We start from the raw sequence: 16,990 nt of genomic DNA on the forward strand, positions 1-16,990 counted from the left end.
AGTGACTGTGCAAGCCCTTTGGAAAATACGAAGATATACCTACCATGCAAATGTAATATTTGGTTTGACTTAGGGTGGAAACCAAGAACTGTTGAAACAATGGCTTCTTAGGATTTACAAATGCCCAGGGTCAAATATCTGAGAAAGAAGAGATACTTAGCTACCACCCTTTCTTAAACTCGTTGAATTCTCAGCATTGTTTACTTACAAATGGTCTGGCTACCATTGTGACTTAACACATGTTAGTAACAGAGCACTGGGAGAAGGCATTTTTTACAGTAATCTAGGGGTTCCAACAAATAGCAGGGGACATAAATCAGCACAAAGTCTTAAAAGTGGCTGTTCTGACAAGATGGAGCCAGTGCATTGTGGCTTTTCTTATTAGCTTGGCTATAAAGTTGGCTATTAACTTAGCACTTAATTGGATCCTCCTACAGTGGAATCATAAGAGCATTCAGTCCTGCAGGCTAGAGAACATGTTGTACCTGCTGAATAGTGTTTAAGGTACTTTAAAAGTCTGGTTATAATTGAGTAATGACTAAACATGACTTTATTAAATCGGACTTGTAGAGGTGGTAGGCAGGTTATGCACCTACACAGAATTGTATCTGAAGCACTGCATCTGAACTCTAGCTCCACCATTTCCAAACTGCATGACTTTGGTCATTTATTTTTACCCTTATGAGCCTCAGTTTCTTCATTTGTATAATGAGGGTAACAGCATCTGTCCTTACTTTATAGACTTAAAGAAGAGCATGCACAGAAAAGAGCTTTGGAGACAAGCGCTATACACACATTAGTTACAATTACCAATTATAACCATTGTATGTTACCAATGAGGAAACTAAGGTCTCCATCTATGACTTGTTTACATACAATGTATTATCCAGCTATAAACGGTCATTAAAATTTAAGTTTGATAGAAGTGAGATTTAATTACCATCCATGTGTAGATGCATTACTAAATTTCCAGCTAAAACTATAGCTAGGCTAGTCCCTGAAGGAAAAAGCTTTTCATTTATATTTTGCTTGTCAGTGCTTGGCTGAAACTTCTGTTTTTATAAGAGTCACATGAGATAATCTAAACACTAAATCTAATTATGAGGAAGAATCTACAAAACAAACTCCAACCTTGTATGAAAGCCAAAACTTTCATTGTATTTTCATAGTCTTCATGAAATAACTTTTCACCTTCATCCTAACATATGTTTCAAACCTGTAATTTTACCATTAATATAAAAAGGACCAGTTGTGGCCTCAAAGATATCTTACTCTAATATAATGTTTGTCTCAAGAGAATTAGTTATCAATAATGTGTCTATGAAAATAGCATTACCTCAATCTAAAGGCACTTTTTTGTTTTAAATATGGCCATTCTGAGTTTTTCCTTATATTTAAATTTTATGATGGATTTGGATTAAATAAATCTAAAGTTTGTTTATAGCTCTAAGCTCCAATGATATAGAATTCATCAATATTTATTTTTTTCCAGCTATAGTCATATAGCAATTTAGGGCTATTTTCTTTTCCACAGGGGGAAAAAAAAATTTCATAGGGTCATATTCAACCTTGGGTCCTTATTAAGAAATGTCTTTCAAAGTCTTTTTTAGGTTAGCCCTGGCCAGATAGGATAGTTCGGTTATTTAGGGCTTTGTCCCAAAGTGCTGATTCCTGGTTCGATCCCCAGTCAGGGCACATATAGGAACAAATCAATGTTCTTATCTCTGTCTCTCTCCCCCCCCCCCCTTCTTCTCTCTCTCAAATCAATAAGTTAAAAAGAAAAAATTTTAAGTCTTTATGAGTTAAGAGTAGTTTAATTTAAGTGTTCCACAATAAGGAATGCGTTGATTTGGCTCATGTCCCGACTGATCTTGAGCAAGATATTGTCTCTCTAAATCTCAGTATTTTAATCTTTGGAATGAGGTTGTTTCAACAGAATGCCCAGAAACTATAAGATTTTTAAGAGGTGGGGTGGTTCAGGAAAAGCTACTGTTTCCATGCTAGATACTTTTTCAGTCTAGATAGACTACACATGGATGTCACCCTTTGTTCCGGTGAAATGAACCAACCGGGCCCTTTACAGAAAGCGAATCCGATGGCTTCCGCGGGTTGCGGGGAGCACTGTAGGAAACCTGAGCACGAATGTTCTCAGCGGAGAACCTGACCAGGTCGTCTCGTTGGAAAAGTAATTGTTGTTAACCTCTGAGACTGTGCTCTATCTCTGCCTGTATTGTCGCTTTTGAGGTGGAGGTAATGTCTCTTTTCTTTCCATATGAATCTCAATGGATTAGGACAGCCCTGTTGCTTGTACCTAGAAAAAAATGTTTGTTCTTGCCAGAGAAAGTGCTATCTGGAAATCTGAAACTGGGGCCCTAGAGACAGGAAGGTGTTCAGATCCAGAAGGTAAGGACAATGAAACTTACCTTGGAATGTGGTTGTGGGACTTGGATAAGCAAATGCATTAAGGCTCCTGGCACATAACAGATACTCAATAAATGGTAGCTGTTATGAATATATCCAGTACTGTTGTCCTAAGTCTTACCATGATCTCTTCCTCTGGCAGATGTCAGGAGGAGCAGAAAACAGGACGGCTCTCAGCTCACTCTCAGTGACAGCCCTGTACACGTGCTGTCCCACCTTACCCCTGGGGCATGCACCTGCAAACCTTGGGCAGGGCTCTGGATGGCAGCTAAACAGGGTTAGCAGCAGTCAGACCCAGAAGCAGTCTGTATACTTAGCATTCTCTCAGGGCTGGCTCAGGGAGACATGTGACCTGAAGTTTAGCAGAAATGTCGACAAGGGGACATTCATTCCCTACTTTAGATTGGCTTGCGTTCACTTACTGAAGCTTCAAACAGAAGAGATGCAGCAACACGAGGCAAAGGAATACTGCTACCAGGGACCAGACCCAGGACAGTGTTATCTTCATACTCTTTGATTGTTTTAACTTCTAGTAAATATTCTTCCCTTTAGGTAAATGACAAATAGAGTAGGTAACATGAACACAATGCTGAGTCGCATCTTTCAAGGACTTCACAGAGGGGAGTCCTGGAGGAACTGCATTGATGGGAGCACATGGAAGTTTCCTCTGATCATTCAAATAAGGAAATGGTAAGCAAGGTGACCTTCAGAGTATAAAGGGGCAGCAGATGTGGACTAGCCGCCCAGGGGAATGGGTGATGCGATGGAATAGCCTGGCAGCATGGAGGCCCAGGGGATGTCCGTGATTACGAATTTAAATGGAGTCTAGTTGGCATGGTTGTAATTTTAGCCAACACCTTTAAGTACGAAGTAGGGAGAGCTGGTTGTTTTGGTTTTTTTTTTTGTATTTTTCTGAAGCTGGAAACAGGGAGAGACAGTCAGACAGACTCCCGCATGCGCCCGACCGGGATCCACCCGGCACGCCCACCAGGGGCGACACTCTGCCCACCAGGGGGCGATGCTCTGCCCATCCTGGGCGTCGCTATGTTGTGACCAGAGCCACTCCAGCGCCTGAGGCAGAGGCCACAGAGCCATCCCCAGCGCCCGGGCCATCTTTGCTCCAATGGAGCCTTAGCTGCGGGAGGGGAAGAGAGAGATAGAGAGGAAGGAGAGGGGGAGGGGTGGAGAAGCAGATGGGCGCTTCTCCTGTGTGCCCTGGCCGGGAATCGAACCCGGGACTTCTGCATGCCAGGCTGACGCTCTACCACTGAGCCAACTGGCCAGGGCCTCTCCCCCTTTTTTTAAGGGGCCCAATATTTTCTTCTGCACCCAGGACCTCAACTGACCTTAATCCACCTCTGGTTTTGGGGGGAGTCCAAAGTTATATCCAGACTTTCAACTGAATGGGCATTGGTTCAAGGGTTAGCAGTCTAGCCAAAGAAGAAATTGTACCAACACCATCTTCCTGCTAGACACATTTCTTAGAGGGTACAATAAGACTAGACAAAGGAAGAAAGGGCCGGGAGAGCTGGTTTAAATTAGAGTTAGAAGTTTGCCAGACAGGTACTATGAAAGAGGGGCAATGAAAATGGGGATGTATACAACGACCGTGGATGGAAGTTGCATAAGAAGGAAAGTAAGAGGACAGTAGGGGTGAGGGGGTGATGAGCGGCCCCAGTGGGGCTGAAGTCATTCTTTAAGCAAACGTTGGCATAATTTTTTAGATGTTTGAGAGTGGGTCATTTCCTTGTGGTCTTCCCATTTTACCTTCTTTTCTACTTTTTTTCTTCCCTTTTTCCACAGTTTAAATAGTAAGTTCTTGATGTGATGCACCTTGCTTGCTGAGAAAAAGGGAGACATGCCTTTCAGTGCAAATTCTTGTACTTCTGGCAAAGAAGGAGTTAAATGGTGTTATTGGGAAGTCCTTTAACATTATCCAGATTTGGCTTAGAGATAAATTTATGCTGATGTCCTTTATTTTTCTCCTTAATTTACAAAGAGCTCTCTTATCTCAGACATTCTGGTGCTTTGTTGGAATTTTCAACTCTGCAACACTGCCTATTACAGAGCAATTTTTCAGGAGAGCTGCAATCTGACCCTTAAATTGGGGCCGGACTCCAAGCAAAACAGAGGCCTCCTGGCCAGAGCTTCAGCTCAGGTTCCTGGGTCATTCTGTCAGTCTGTTGTGCTGTTCTTTCACCTACCTGAACACTATCTTAAATGATTGCTTTCCAAATGCAATGACGCAGCGGTCTGTTTTCCAGAGACCTTACAGTCAATGAGCTCCTTGCCCACACTGTTTGCCCTGGTGATTCCAAGGGGCTTTAAAGTAGAACAAACAGCCCTGGCTAGATAGCTCAGTTGGTTAGAGCATCATCCCAAAGTGTGAAGGTTGCCGGTTCCATCTCTGGTCAGGGCACATACAGGAACAGGTGTTCCTGTTTCTTTCTTGCTCTCTCCCTTTCTCTCTCTAAAATCCATAAAATAAACATTGAAAAAAATAAAGTAGAACAAAGAGTTTACAAAGGCACAGGAAGGAGGAAGAATAGAATTTGAAGATTTTTGAAATAAAAAAAATGACCCACTAATATGTTCACCATTCCTGACTTGTGGGAGGGCACCTTGAGTGGTCTCCGTGCCCATCCTCCGCCTCTACCCAGGACTGCAGCAAAGCTGATCTAGAAGGAGGGCACACATGGAAATTAGGTTTCATACTCTGTCACTGTCTCAGGGATTTAAAAATTTTACTCTTATATTTGTCTTTAACCCTTTGAGTAGTACTAACGCTCATGTACATAAGTGGTAGTCAACCTGGTCCCTACCGCCCACTAGTAGGCGTTCCAGCTTTCATGGTGGGCAGTAGCAGAGCAACCAAAGTATAAATAAAAAGATAGATTTAACTATAGTAAGTTGTTTTATAAAGATTTATTCTGCCAAACTTAGCAAAAATCCGACATAAAGTACTTGGTAATTATTATTATATGCTTTAACTTGGTGTAACTCTGCTTTATAAATTCTATAAAGTAAAGTTACTTCTCTACTTTATAAATCACCATTACTGTGGAACCAGTAGGCGGTCAGAAAATTTTACTACTAACAGAGATACAAAAGTGGGTGGTAGGTAAAAAGGTTGACTACCCCTGATGTACATCCTCATTCGAAGGGTTAACAAAAAACTCACTACTCAAAGGGTTAAGCACATTTCCTCTTCCACACTTTTACTCGTTATTCAATTGAATATCATGGAATATTCCCAGTTTGGAAAGTAATTCACTACTTGTTGCTATAACAAACATGCCTAATTTTAAAATTACCTGATTGCCACCATAAAAATTAATCACAATAATGTAGGGCTTCCATCTTGACTTTTTGGTTTTTTAAATATGTGAAAAGCATAGCCTTGTAAGGAGACTTGAATCCTCCCAGAGTTCAACCCCCTCACCTTTCCAGGCACTATGGAATAGTCCATAGAGGAACAGAGCTGAAGTCAGAAGCCCCAAATCCCAATTCTGCTGTTATAAACTGCATCATCACGGTTTATATTACTCTTAACTTAAATCTCCAACTTCCTCATCTGCAGCACACGAAGAAGCATACATACCCTCCAAAGAAACCAGCTGACAAATGTAAAAAGCATTTTGTAAATGACAAATATTGTAGAAGTATGTCTGTTTTCAGGGGTAACTCCCCAATAGCCCACGTTCGCCTGTTCGGTGTCCGCCCCTCCTTTCCTCGCTTTCTCTGCCTAACTTCCCCCCCTCCTTCCCTCAGTGTCCAGCTGTCCTCTGTGATATGTTGCTGGAGCAGAAACTTCAGAGACCACACAAAAGCTATAGCTACAGTTGAACCTTGGACAATACAGGTTTGAACTACATGGGTCCACTTATATGTACATTTTTTTCCAATAAATACCTATATTGTTTTTAATCTATAGTTGGGAGTTCCTGGATGTGGAGAGATGACTGTGTGCTTTGCACGATGCCATTTTATAGAGGGGACTTGAGCATCTGCTGACTTTATCATCTGTGATGGCCTGGAACCAGTCTTAAGTTTTGGGCAGAGGCGGATTTAACGGCGGGCACACCGAGCATGCGCCCTGAGCCCCGACTTCTGAAGGGCCCGCAAAACCCCAACTTTACACTTTTTTCTAATGACACCAAGTTTGGTTTCATGTGTGCAATTTTAACATTCATAGTATAAAAATATGGTTAACGTGTACTTTTATTTTCCCTGTCTCTCCCCGCCCCCCCCCCCTTTTTTTTTTTTTTTTTTTGTATTTTTCTGAAGCTGGAAACGGGGAGAGACAGTCAGACTCCCGCATGCGCCCGACCGGGATCCACCCGGCACGCCCACCAGGGGCGATGCTCTGCCCACCAGGGGGTGATGCTCTGCCCCTCCGGGGCGTCGCTCTGTCGCGACCAGAGCCATTCTAGCACCTGGGGCAGAAGCCAAGGAGCCATCCCCAGCGCCCGGGCCATCTTTGCTCCAATGGAGCCTCGGCTGCCGGAGGGGAAGAGAGAGACAGAGAGGAAGAAGAGGGGGAGGGGTGGAGAAGCAGATGGGCACTTCTCCTGTGTGCCCTGGCCGGGAATCGAACCCAGGACTTCTGCACGCCAGGCCGACGCTCTACCACTGAGCCAACCGGCCAGGGCCTCTCCCCTTTTTCTTAAGGGGCCCAATATTTTCTTCTGCACCCAGGGCCTCATCTGACCTTAATCCACCTCTGGTTTTGGGGGGAGTCCAAAGTTATATCCAGACTTTCAATTGTATGGGCATCGGTTCAAGGGTTAGCAGTCTAGCCAAAGAAGAAATTGTACCAACACCATCTTCCTGCTAGACATATTTCTTAGAGGGTACAATAAGACTAGACAAAGGAAGAAAGAGATAAGAAAAAGCAGATTGGAGATGCCAGTGACGAGAGAGCAGGAGAAGGGAGGAGAAAGAGCAAAGAGGGAACAAAGCACCCGGTAGACACGGAGGAGCACAGAATTCACATCACCCCCAAGCCTCCAAACCCGGTTGGAAAGAAAAGGAAGCTGGGCAGCATGATTCCAACAAGCCATGAATGTGTATAAAAGAGAATCTCTACACAAAAGAGCAAAGGAAGCACAAGAGATTCAAATTCTTCTCTTCGGGGAGGGGAGTGTCAGGTAGCATTGCAGGTAGGCACGGTGATGAACTGAAGTCATGATAAATGTAGTGTAAACTGCTGAGGGTTGTTTAATAAGAGTATGTGATCCTCACATCCAATCGCCAGAAAGAAAGTATAAGTCACTGTTATATTTGTATTGCAGGTAAAATTATACTGTGGCCAGTAAAATAAAGAAAACAGATTTGCTTAAAATGTGGTTGGTACTCATGCCCTTAAACTCTATCCACCTGATAGAGAGAATGTGGGAGAAACTTGGAGCAACACCCATTCCCATCTGCATGCTTCCCACCTGCAAGGAATCAAGCGGCGCTCTGCAATAATTCGGAATGGGAAGATGGGTGTTTGATGGACACCAGGTGTGGGAATTGGAAGACTGAAGGAATTGGAGGAGGAATCACCACTAAGGAGTGAGCTGAGATAGAGGGACTAGATGGAGAAAAAGTGCTATTAGGGACTAGACTCTTTCTAGTAGAATTTCTTGAGCAGGTAAACTGTTGATGCCTAAATCTATCCTGTAATTTAAGGAAGCTACACACGACCATTTGCAGACCTGGGTTCCTGTGGACACATCACCACCCAATCCTCAGTCTCTTTTGACACGTATGTAAGATGTCTTTCTCTGAGCCTAGGTAAAGACAGTAGTAGACCATATTATGTCGTGGCCGCCTTCCACCCCTGCAAGACTATTTCAGAATCTAAGATTAGGGGTAATAACCAGGATAGTGAGCAAGGTTGGGAGAATTATATTCTGCGTATTCAAACTTCTCAGGGAATGAAACCACAGAGGTAAACTATTTCTGTTTCACGTTCCAGAAGAATGACTCATGTCATTCTTTTTCCTTGACTAGTCCTTCTCTTTCCGATCACATCCATCTCATCTCAGGCAAACCTAACCTTTGTCACCTTCCTGTGAGCACCAAATGGGTTTCCCATCTGGTGTTGTTTTGAGATTCACCAAGTTAATTTCATCCCTGCTTCGACTGCTCTGAAATCAGCCACTTTGTGCAAAACTGAACATAGGTGCCTTATCTAAAAGTTAAACGGATGCCGGTGAAAAGAGAGGCCCTTGTTGTTGGCTGAGGAGACTGGACTTTCTCCCCAAATGGTTCAGGTAAATGCCCTGCTGCCAGGCCTCTAGGCAGCTTTCATGGCCGTAGGATCTCTGCTTATCCTCTGTGTGGCCAACAAAAAGAGAAAACAAAAACATTCTAGGCTACCCCAGTGGCCTCAAAACTACAACTTGATAACTTCTGAGGTCTGACTTTACGTGTAGGTTCAGAATAGTAAGACTGTGATTTTCTTTCTCATATCCATTCACGTCTAAATTTTTCTAGGTCATTGTGTAAGGGGAAGCACAGAGGAAGTACTAAAACCTTTTGTCTTACAGCCAAAACCCTTCTATTTTCACTTTGAATAGAGCCAATGAGATTGAGCAGAACACATCCTCCTTAGCTACCTGACAGGCGTTATAGCAAGGGAAGGCAGAGGCAGAGCCTTTATGTAAATAAGGAATCTTCTGGTTCTTGAAATGGGAAAGAAAACTTGGGAGAGCCAGTCTTGCACTTGTTCTCAAATACAGAATGACTAGCACACAGTGCTCCTCTAGCCTATGGGGCTAAAAGAAGTTTGTCTCTTTGTTGGTACAGGAAAATTAAAGAATACTAAATTATATTTTATCAGGAAAAACCTTGGAGCTAACAAGTTATCTTCAAGGGTGCCTCTTGTTTCTCTGTATTTTCAAAGGCTACCTATCATTTTTTACACCTCATTTTATTTGATGACTATACATTTGCAACTGTTAGGAACAAGATGATTTTCTATTTGTGATTTTCCTTTGGCTTGTTATAATGCAAGGTCCAGACACCTAATATAACCTTATTAGTATGGGTGCATTGATGGGTGTGTTTTTCATGATTGGCAGTGACATTGGTAGAAGTCAAAGCCATAAGCCATACATGTACTGGCCAGACAGAATTCTGTTGTCTGTTGGAAAGCAACTGTGGAGGAAAAAATCATTCATTTGTATTGTAGGACACAAGGGTATATGGACCACAGTCTGAGTGATTTTCACTGGTGTGGTGGTTTGGATGATGGCACCCCAAATGAAATATCCAAGTTCTAACCCCTAGTACATATGAATGTGACCTTATTTGGAAATAAGGTCTTTACAGATCTACTTAAGACTCTTGGAGTAAGACTATCCTAGATTTAGGGTGGGCCATAAATCTAATGGCAATGTCCTTAAAAAGAAAAGAGAAGGTAATTATAGATATGAGAGAGAGACAGAGAAAAAGCCATGTGAAGACGGAGGCAGAGGTTGGAGTTACACAGCTTCAAGCCGAGAGAGGCCCAGGGCTGCCGGCAGCCATCAGAAGCTAGGAGTGAGGCCTGGAACAGACTCTCCCTCAGAGCCTCCAGGAACAACCAGCCCTGCCAACACCTTGATTTTGGACTTCTGACCCCAAGAACTGTGAGAGAACAAATTTCTATTTTCTTAAGCCACCCAATTTATGGTAATTTGTCATGGCAGCCCTACGAGACTAATAGAACAGAAATACCCTAATGGATTATAACAAATGACTCTAATATTCTTAGGTGGCCTCCATTTGGCCATTCATTCACTCATTTTCTCATTCATTCATTGTCAAATATCTACTTATGTATGTGGCTTTCAATATGACTGGGACTTTTTAGATTCTTTGATACATTCTTATTTACAGTTAATTTGGTCACTGCTAACTCTGCAGGTGAAGGAAAGTTTACTGTAGGTATTTTGTACTTCTAAAGAGCTGTTATCTTCTGAATTCTTCATAAGTTACTTTTACATTCTGCCTAACAGCTAACAAATGACAATAAAATGTAAAATAGAATTCCATCTAAGACCACAAATTTTTTTTTTTCCGTATTTTTCTGAAGTTGGAAACGGGGAGGCAGTCAGACAGACTCCCGCATGCGCCTGACCGGGATCCACCCGGCATGCTCACCAGGGGGCGATGCTCTGCCCATCTGGGGCGTCGCTCTGTTGCAACCAGAGCCATTCTAGCGCCTGAGGCAGAGGCCACAGAGCCATCCTCAGTGCCCAGGCAAACTTTGCTTCAATGGAGCCTTGGCTGCAGGAGGGGGAGAGACAGAGAGGAAGGAGAGGGGGAGGGGTGGAGAAGCAGATGGGCGCTTCTTCTGTGTGCCCTGGCCAGGAATCGAACCCGGGACTCCTGCACGCCAGGCCGATGCTCTATCACTGAGCCAACCAGCCAGGGCAAGACCACAAAGTTCAAAGACTTCCACAGTGGGAGGAAATGTGTTAAATACATCTTTGCAGGATCTACAAAAAGATAAAAACCCTCCTCTCTCTACGTGTAATCAAAACATGAGAAAAGAGGTTGTTAGAAAAGTTGTTGCTGAAAGGAATTCATAGAAACAAAGGCTGTTGAGACTTTTCTTCCTGGGAACACTCCCCACAGCTGAGCTAAGTGTGTATCGCACAACTACAGGGGGGGCACCCTTACCCAATAGTCATTGGAGATTTATATAGAGTTATCACAATTTTCCAGCAGGTGGCAGTAAAGTGCCTTTAGGAATAAGGTCCTTTTCCTAATTCACACAAGGACTTGGGGTTAAAGGTGCTGTTTATTCTTCTTCCCACCACCTTCCTCCAAGCCGAGTGTGTAGAGTTTGGAGAGCATCTTCAGATATTGAGATGATTGACTGCACCAGGAGAGAGTAGTTAAATGAATGCAGGCTGATTTACAGAAACACACAGGCCTGCCCCAACCCACAGCCTGGGAGTCCCAGGAGAGCCTGATAAGTGTCCCAGGAGTCTTTGGCCTGGTGCTTTCTCTTTATCCGGAGAAGCTTGAAGGCAGGAAACTTTCAGAGCCACCAGGCCAGCAAGACAAGGCAAGAGGAGTCAGACTGCTCACACTGCACTTCCACCACTGGCCATGCCAAGAGTACATGAATTCCTAAGCCAGCCGGACACTTGTGAGCTGTCTGAAAGAACCTTGTCGGAGGGAACTGACCACTGAGTCGCAGTTCCTACCCACCGGCCAAAAAGAGGGAACTTAACAACAAGGCAGGAAAGGTGAGGGGAGAACAGCAGAAGTCACCCTGGGAAAAGATCACCTCTGACACAGAAAGGCGTGTGGAGGTCCCTTCTGTTTGTCAAAGGTTTGCCAGAGAGGCTTGGGAAAGCACATATAAAAGTGCCCCGCGGAGGAGAGATATTTGTTCACCTGCGATCGCAGAAGGCACTCCACAGCAAAGAGAAACTGTAAATAGCATCCACCTTTGCCTATTTGCCTGCCATTCATTCACCCCTCCCTACCTTGGAGGAGTCAGAAGCTGCAAAAGAGCAGAAGGAGCAAGAAAATGTATATAATAAACCACGTCCCACTTCCCACATCCTCAGTGTGGGTTCTCAAGGCACCAGTTAAGCCTAAGGATTTACTTCCCGCCATATACCCTTTAGTTCTGTCTAAAGAAAATTTAGACTTTTATAGGCATTCCTCAGAGATATTACTGGTTGGCAATAAAATGAGTTATACACTTTTTGTTGGTGAAAGGTCTTGTGTTCAGTTTGTAAAAATGCAACACCTGTGAAGCACAATAAAGCAAAGCTTAATAATATGAGGTATTCCCTGGCCGGGTTGCTCAGTAGATAAAGCCTCAACCTGGCATGCCAGAGGATGTGGGTGTGACCCCCAATCAGGGCACTTAAGAGAAAAAATCAATGAGTGCACGACTAAATGGAACTAAGGGAAACAATGAGTTGGTGCTTCTCTTTCTCTCTCTCTCCCTTTCTCTTTCTTTCTCAAATCAATAGAAAAGTTAAAACATATATGAGATGTGTTTGTGTGGGGCAGCTGTGTTAGGCTTGCTCGCAGGGTTACTGTCTGTAAGCACTTTGCGTGATTGGTGCGTGGGTGCGTAGTAGCACCATGTGTGTGGCCTATATAAGCTGTGGGTGGTGGATTGCGTGCCCGCCACTGTGAGGGGGCCGTTCTTACTGTTTGTGTGCTAGAGAAGAGCTTTTCCACTGCCTGTGTGCTTTTATACCATTTTGAGACTTTATTAAATGGAATGGCCCAACGCTTTCTGGCTCTGCAGTTTCTCTGTCGCCTGCCTGAACCCATTGTGGACCTGCCTGGCCTTGGCCACTGGCCTTACAGCCTGTATTTGGTAGCCTCTTCTCCCCTGTGCAACTCATGTGCATTAGGGTAAGCTAAACATACTACCAACAACAACTACCCCAGTATTAGTATTTTATTGTTTAAAGAAATTTTAAAAGATCTAAATAAATGGAAAGACAGCTTATGTTCACTTAGTGTTGTTAAGAGTAAGCAATTCTCAAACTAACCTATAGATTCAACACAATCGCTATCAAAATCCAACCTGGCTTTTTTGCAGAAATTGACAAACTAATCCTTACACAGAAATGTAAGGGACCCAGAATCATCAAAACAATCTTGAAGAACAAAGTTGGAGGACTCACACTCTGATTTCAAAACTTACCAGAAAGTTACAGCAATTGAGATTGTGTGGTGCTATAAGAATAGACATATAGATCAATGGAATAGAACTGAAAGCCCAGAAATATACCTTCACATTTACAGTCACTTGATTTTCTACAGGGTTCCAAGACAATTCAGTGAGGAAAAAACAGTCTCTTTAACAAATGGACCCCTTCTTCATACCATGCACAAAAATTAACTGAAGGTTGATGATAGACTTAATATAAGAGCTAAAGTTATAAAACTCTTAGAAGAAAACATAGGAGTAAGTCTTCATGACCTCAGATTTGGCAATGTTTTCTTAGATATGACACCAAAGCACATGTGACTAAAGAAAAAAATAGATAGGCCTGACCTGTGGTGGCGCAGTGGATAAAGCGTCGACCTGGAAATGCTGAGGTCGCCGGTTCAAAACCCTGGGCTTGCCTGGTCAAGGCACATATGAGAGTTGATGCTTCCAGCTCCTCCCCCCTTCTCTCTCTCTGTCTCTCCTCTCTCTCTCTCTCTCTCTGTCTGTCTCTCCCTCTCCTCTCTAAAATGAATAAATAAATAAATAAAATTTAAAAAAAAGAAAAAAATAGATAAACTGGATTCCAAAATAAAAACCTTTGTGCCTCAAAGCATATCAAGACAGTGAGACAGCCCACAAAATGGGAAAAAACATTTGCAAATTATGTATCTGATAAGATACTTGTAGCTAAATATATCAAGAACAGTTACAGTTCAATGAAAAGAAAAGAACCCAATTTAAAAATGGGCAAAGGATAAATTAACAATTCTCCAAGGAGAACATGCAAATGGTCAAAAAACACATTAAAAAATGCTCAACATCATTAGCCATCAGGGAAATGCAATAACCACTTTGAGATATCACTTCAAACTACTAGAATAATTATAATAAAAATAAATAAATAAATACAGACAGGGTGAAAAAGATGAAGAAATTAAGAACAGATTGGTAGTTACAAAATAGTCACAGAGATACAAAGTACAGCATAAGGAATATAGGCAATAATATAGTGATAATTATGTATGGCACCAGCTGGGTACTTGAAATATCAGGGGGGACCACTTTGTAAAGTATATGATTGTCTATCCACCATGCCAGTGGTAGTCAACCTGGTCCCTACTGCCCACTAGTGGGAGTTCCAGCTTTCATGGTGGGCGGTAGCAGAGCAACCAAAGTATAAATAAAAAGATAGATTTAACTATAGTAAGTTGTTTTATAAAGATTTATTCTGCCAAACATAGCGAAAATCCAACATAAAGTACTTGGTAAGTAATTATTATTATACGCTTTAACTTGCTGTATCTCTGCTTTATAAATTTTATAAAGTAAAGTTACTTCCCTACTTTATAAATGACCATTGCTGTGGAACCGGTGGGCAGTTAGAAAATTTTACTACTAACAGAGATACAAAAGTGGGCGGTAGGTATAAAAAGGTTGACTACCCCTGCACTATACTGTACACCTGAAACTAATACAAAATAATATTGAATATAAACTATAATTGAAAAAGAAATGTAATCAGTAAAAAAAAAAAGAGAGATAGATGATAATTATTGTTAAGGATGTCAAGAAACTGGGACCCTCATACATTGCTGGTGGGAATATAAAATTATGCAGACACTTTGGGGAAAATAGTCTGGCAGTTCCTCAAAACATTTTTTTTTTTAAGTGAGAGTAGGGGAGATACAGAGACAGACTCCTAATGTCCCCCAGCGGAATCCACCTCACAACACGCATCTGGGGCCTCTTGCTACTGAGCTATTTTTTATCACCTGAGGCGGAGGTTCCGCAGAGCCATCTTCAGCTCCCAGCCAAAGTGCTCAAATCAATTGAGCCATGGCTGCAGGAGGAGAAGAGAGAAGGAGAAAGAGAGAGAAGGGGGCGGGGAGAAGCAGATGGTAGCCTCTCCTATGTGCCCTAACCGGAAATTGAACCCAGGACTTCCACATATCAGGTTCATGCTCAATAACTGAGCCAACCAGCCAGGACTTCAAAATGTTAAGCATAGGTTTATCACATGACCCAGCAATTCTAATTCTTAGGTGTACACCTAAGAGAAATGAAAAATATGTTCACACAAAAACTAGTATAGAGATAGATGTTCATAGCAGCTAAAAAGCAAAAACAATCCAAATGTCCATTAATTGATGAATAGGTAAATAAAATGTGCCATATTTATTCAATGGAATATATGTCAATCATAAAAGAGACTCAAGAACTGTTACAACACAGATGAACCTTGAAAACATATGCTACCTGAAGGAAGCCAGTCACAAAAGCCCACATATTCATGGTGACAGGTGATTACTAAAATTAGTGGAGTGATCACACTGTAAGGTATAAAAAAATGTCAAATCACTATTATACACCTGAAACTAATATAGCCAATATAAAATTGTATACCAACTATACCTAAATAAAAAAATAAGTTACAAAAAGCCCACATTTGCATGATTCCATTTACATGAAACATCAAGAATACACAGATCCATTAAGATAGAAAGTATAGATTAGTGACTGCCTGGGTGGGAGGGCTTAGAGCAGGGGTCTCAAACTCAACTCAGCATGTGGGCCACAGAGCAAGATCACAGCCATTTGGCGGGCCGCACTAGGTCTACAAAAGGCAACTGTTACGCAACACTTTTCTCACTGCAGTTGAAAACAAAAAAAAATCAGTACAACAAGCACAATCGTACATGCAGTTTACTCAATGTCACAAAACAACCAGAAACTGTAGTTTGCATCACAACTGCTGTTAACTAAGCTAATATCTAGCTAGGATGCTAGAGAAATGAAAAATACAAGTAGGCCCCTAGGCTTACTTAATTTTATCCAAAATATTTTGAACTTCGTGGATTAGTCTGCGGGCTGCACAAAATTGTTCGGCGGGCCGCATGCGGCCCGCAGGCCATGAGTTTGAGACCCCTGGCTTAGAGGGAATGTAGAATGACTGGTAACGAGTACTGGGTTTTCAGGGAATGATGAAAATGCTCTAAGACTGATCACGGTGATTGTTGCACAACTCTGTGAATATACCATTATTGGGTCCATCCCCTGCAATTTATTTGGATTGGGGCATCGGGATTTTTATAAATTCAGTTGATCCAAATGTGCAGCAAAGCTTGAGACTCACCTGTCTGAGCTAATTGTGGTTAGTTTTCCAGGGACTAGTTTAGGCATGGACGTATATGCAACTCTGGCCAATGGGATGTAAGAAGTTTTCCTGGGGATTCTAGGACAGCTTTCTGACAAGAGTTATAGGAAAAGAAAGCACCTCTTCTTTTGAACATTGTGTCTGAAATTGCAGCAGCTGCCTTACAACCATGAAAGGAATTTTTCCAAGGAGAGCTGACACACTAAGGAAGGCAGAGAAGAAATATGTAAAAGAACTTGGGACCTCTATGACTCAACTGAGCTACTAATTAAGTAACCCTTGAGTCATCTGAATTCTGGACTTCTTATAATGTGAGATAAATTTCCTTAGGCTTCTAATGCTTTTTTTTTTTTTTCTTTTTGTATTTTTCTGAAGCTGGAAACAGGGAGAGACAGTCAGACAGACTCCCGCATGTGCCCGACCGGGATCCATCTGGCATGCCCACCAGAGGCGACGCTCTGCCCACCAGGGGGCGATGCTCTGCCCCTCCGGGGCAACGCTCTGTCGCACCAGAGCCACTCCAGCGCCTGGGGCAGAGGCCAAGGAGCCATCCCCAGCGCCTGGACCATCCTTGCTCCAATGGAGCCTCGCTGCAGGAGGGGAAGAGAGAGACAGAGAGGAAGGAGAGGGGGAGGGGTGGAGAAGCAGATGGGCGCTTCTCCTGTGTGCCCTGGCCGGGAATCGAACCTGGGACTCCTGCACACCAGGCCGACGCTCTACCACTGAGCCAACCGGCCAGGGCC

This window comes from Saccopteryx leptura, chromosome 6, assembly GCF_036850995.1.
Source record: "Saccopteryx leptura isolate mSacLep1 chromosome 6, mSacLep1_pri_phased_curated, whole genome shotgun sequence".
Lineage (NCBI taxonomy): Eukaryota > Metazoa > Chordata > Mammalia > Chiroptera > Emballonuridae > Saccopteryx > Saccopteryx leptura.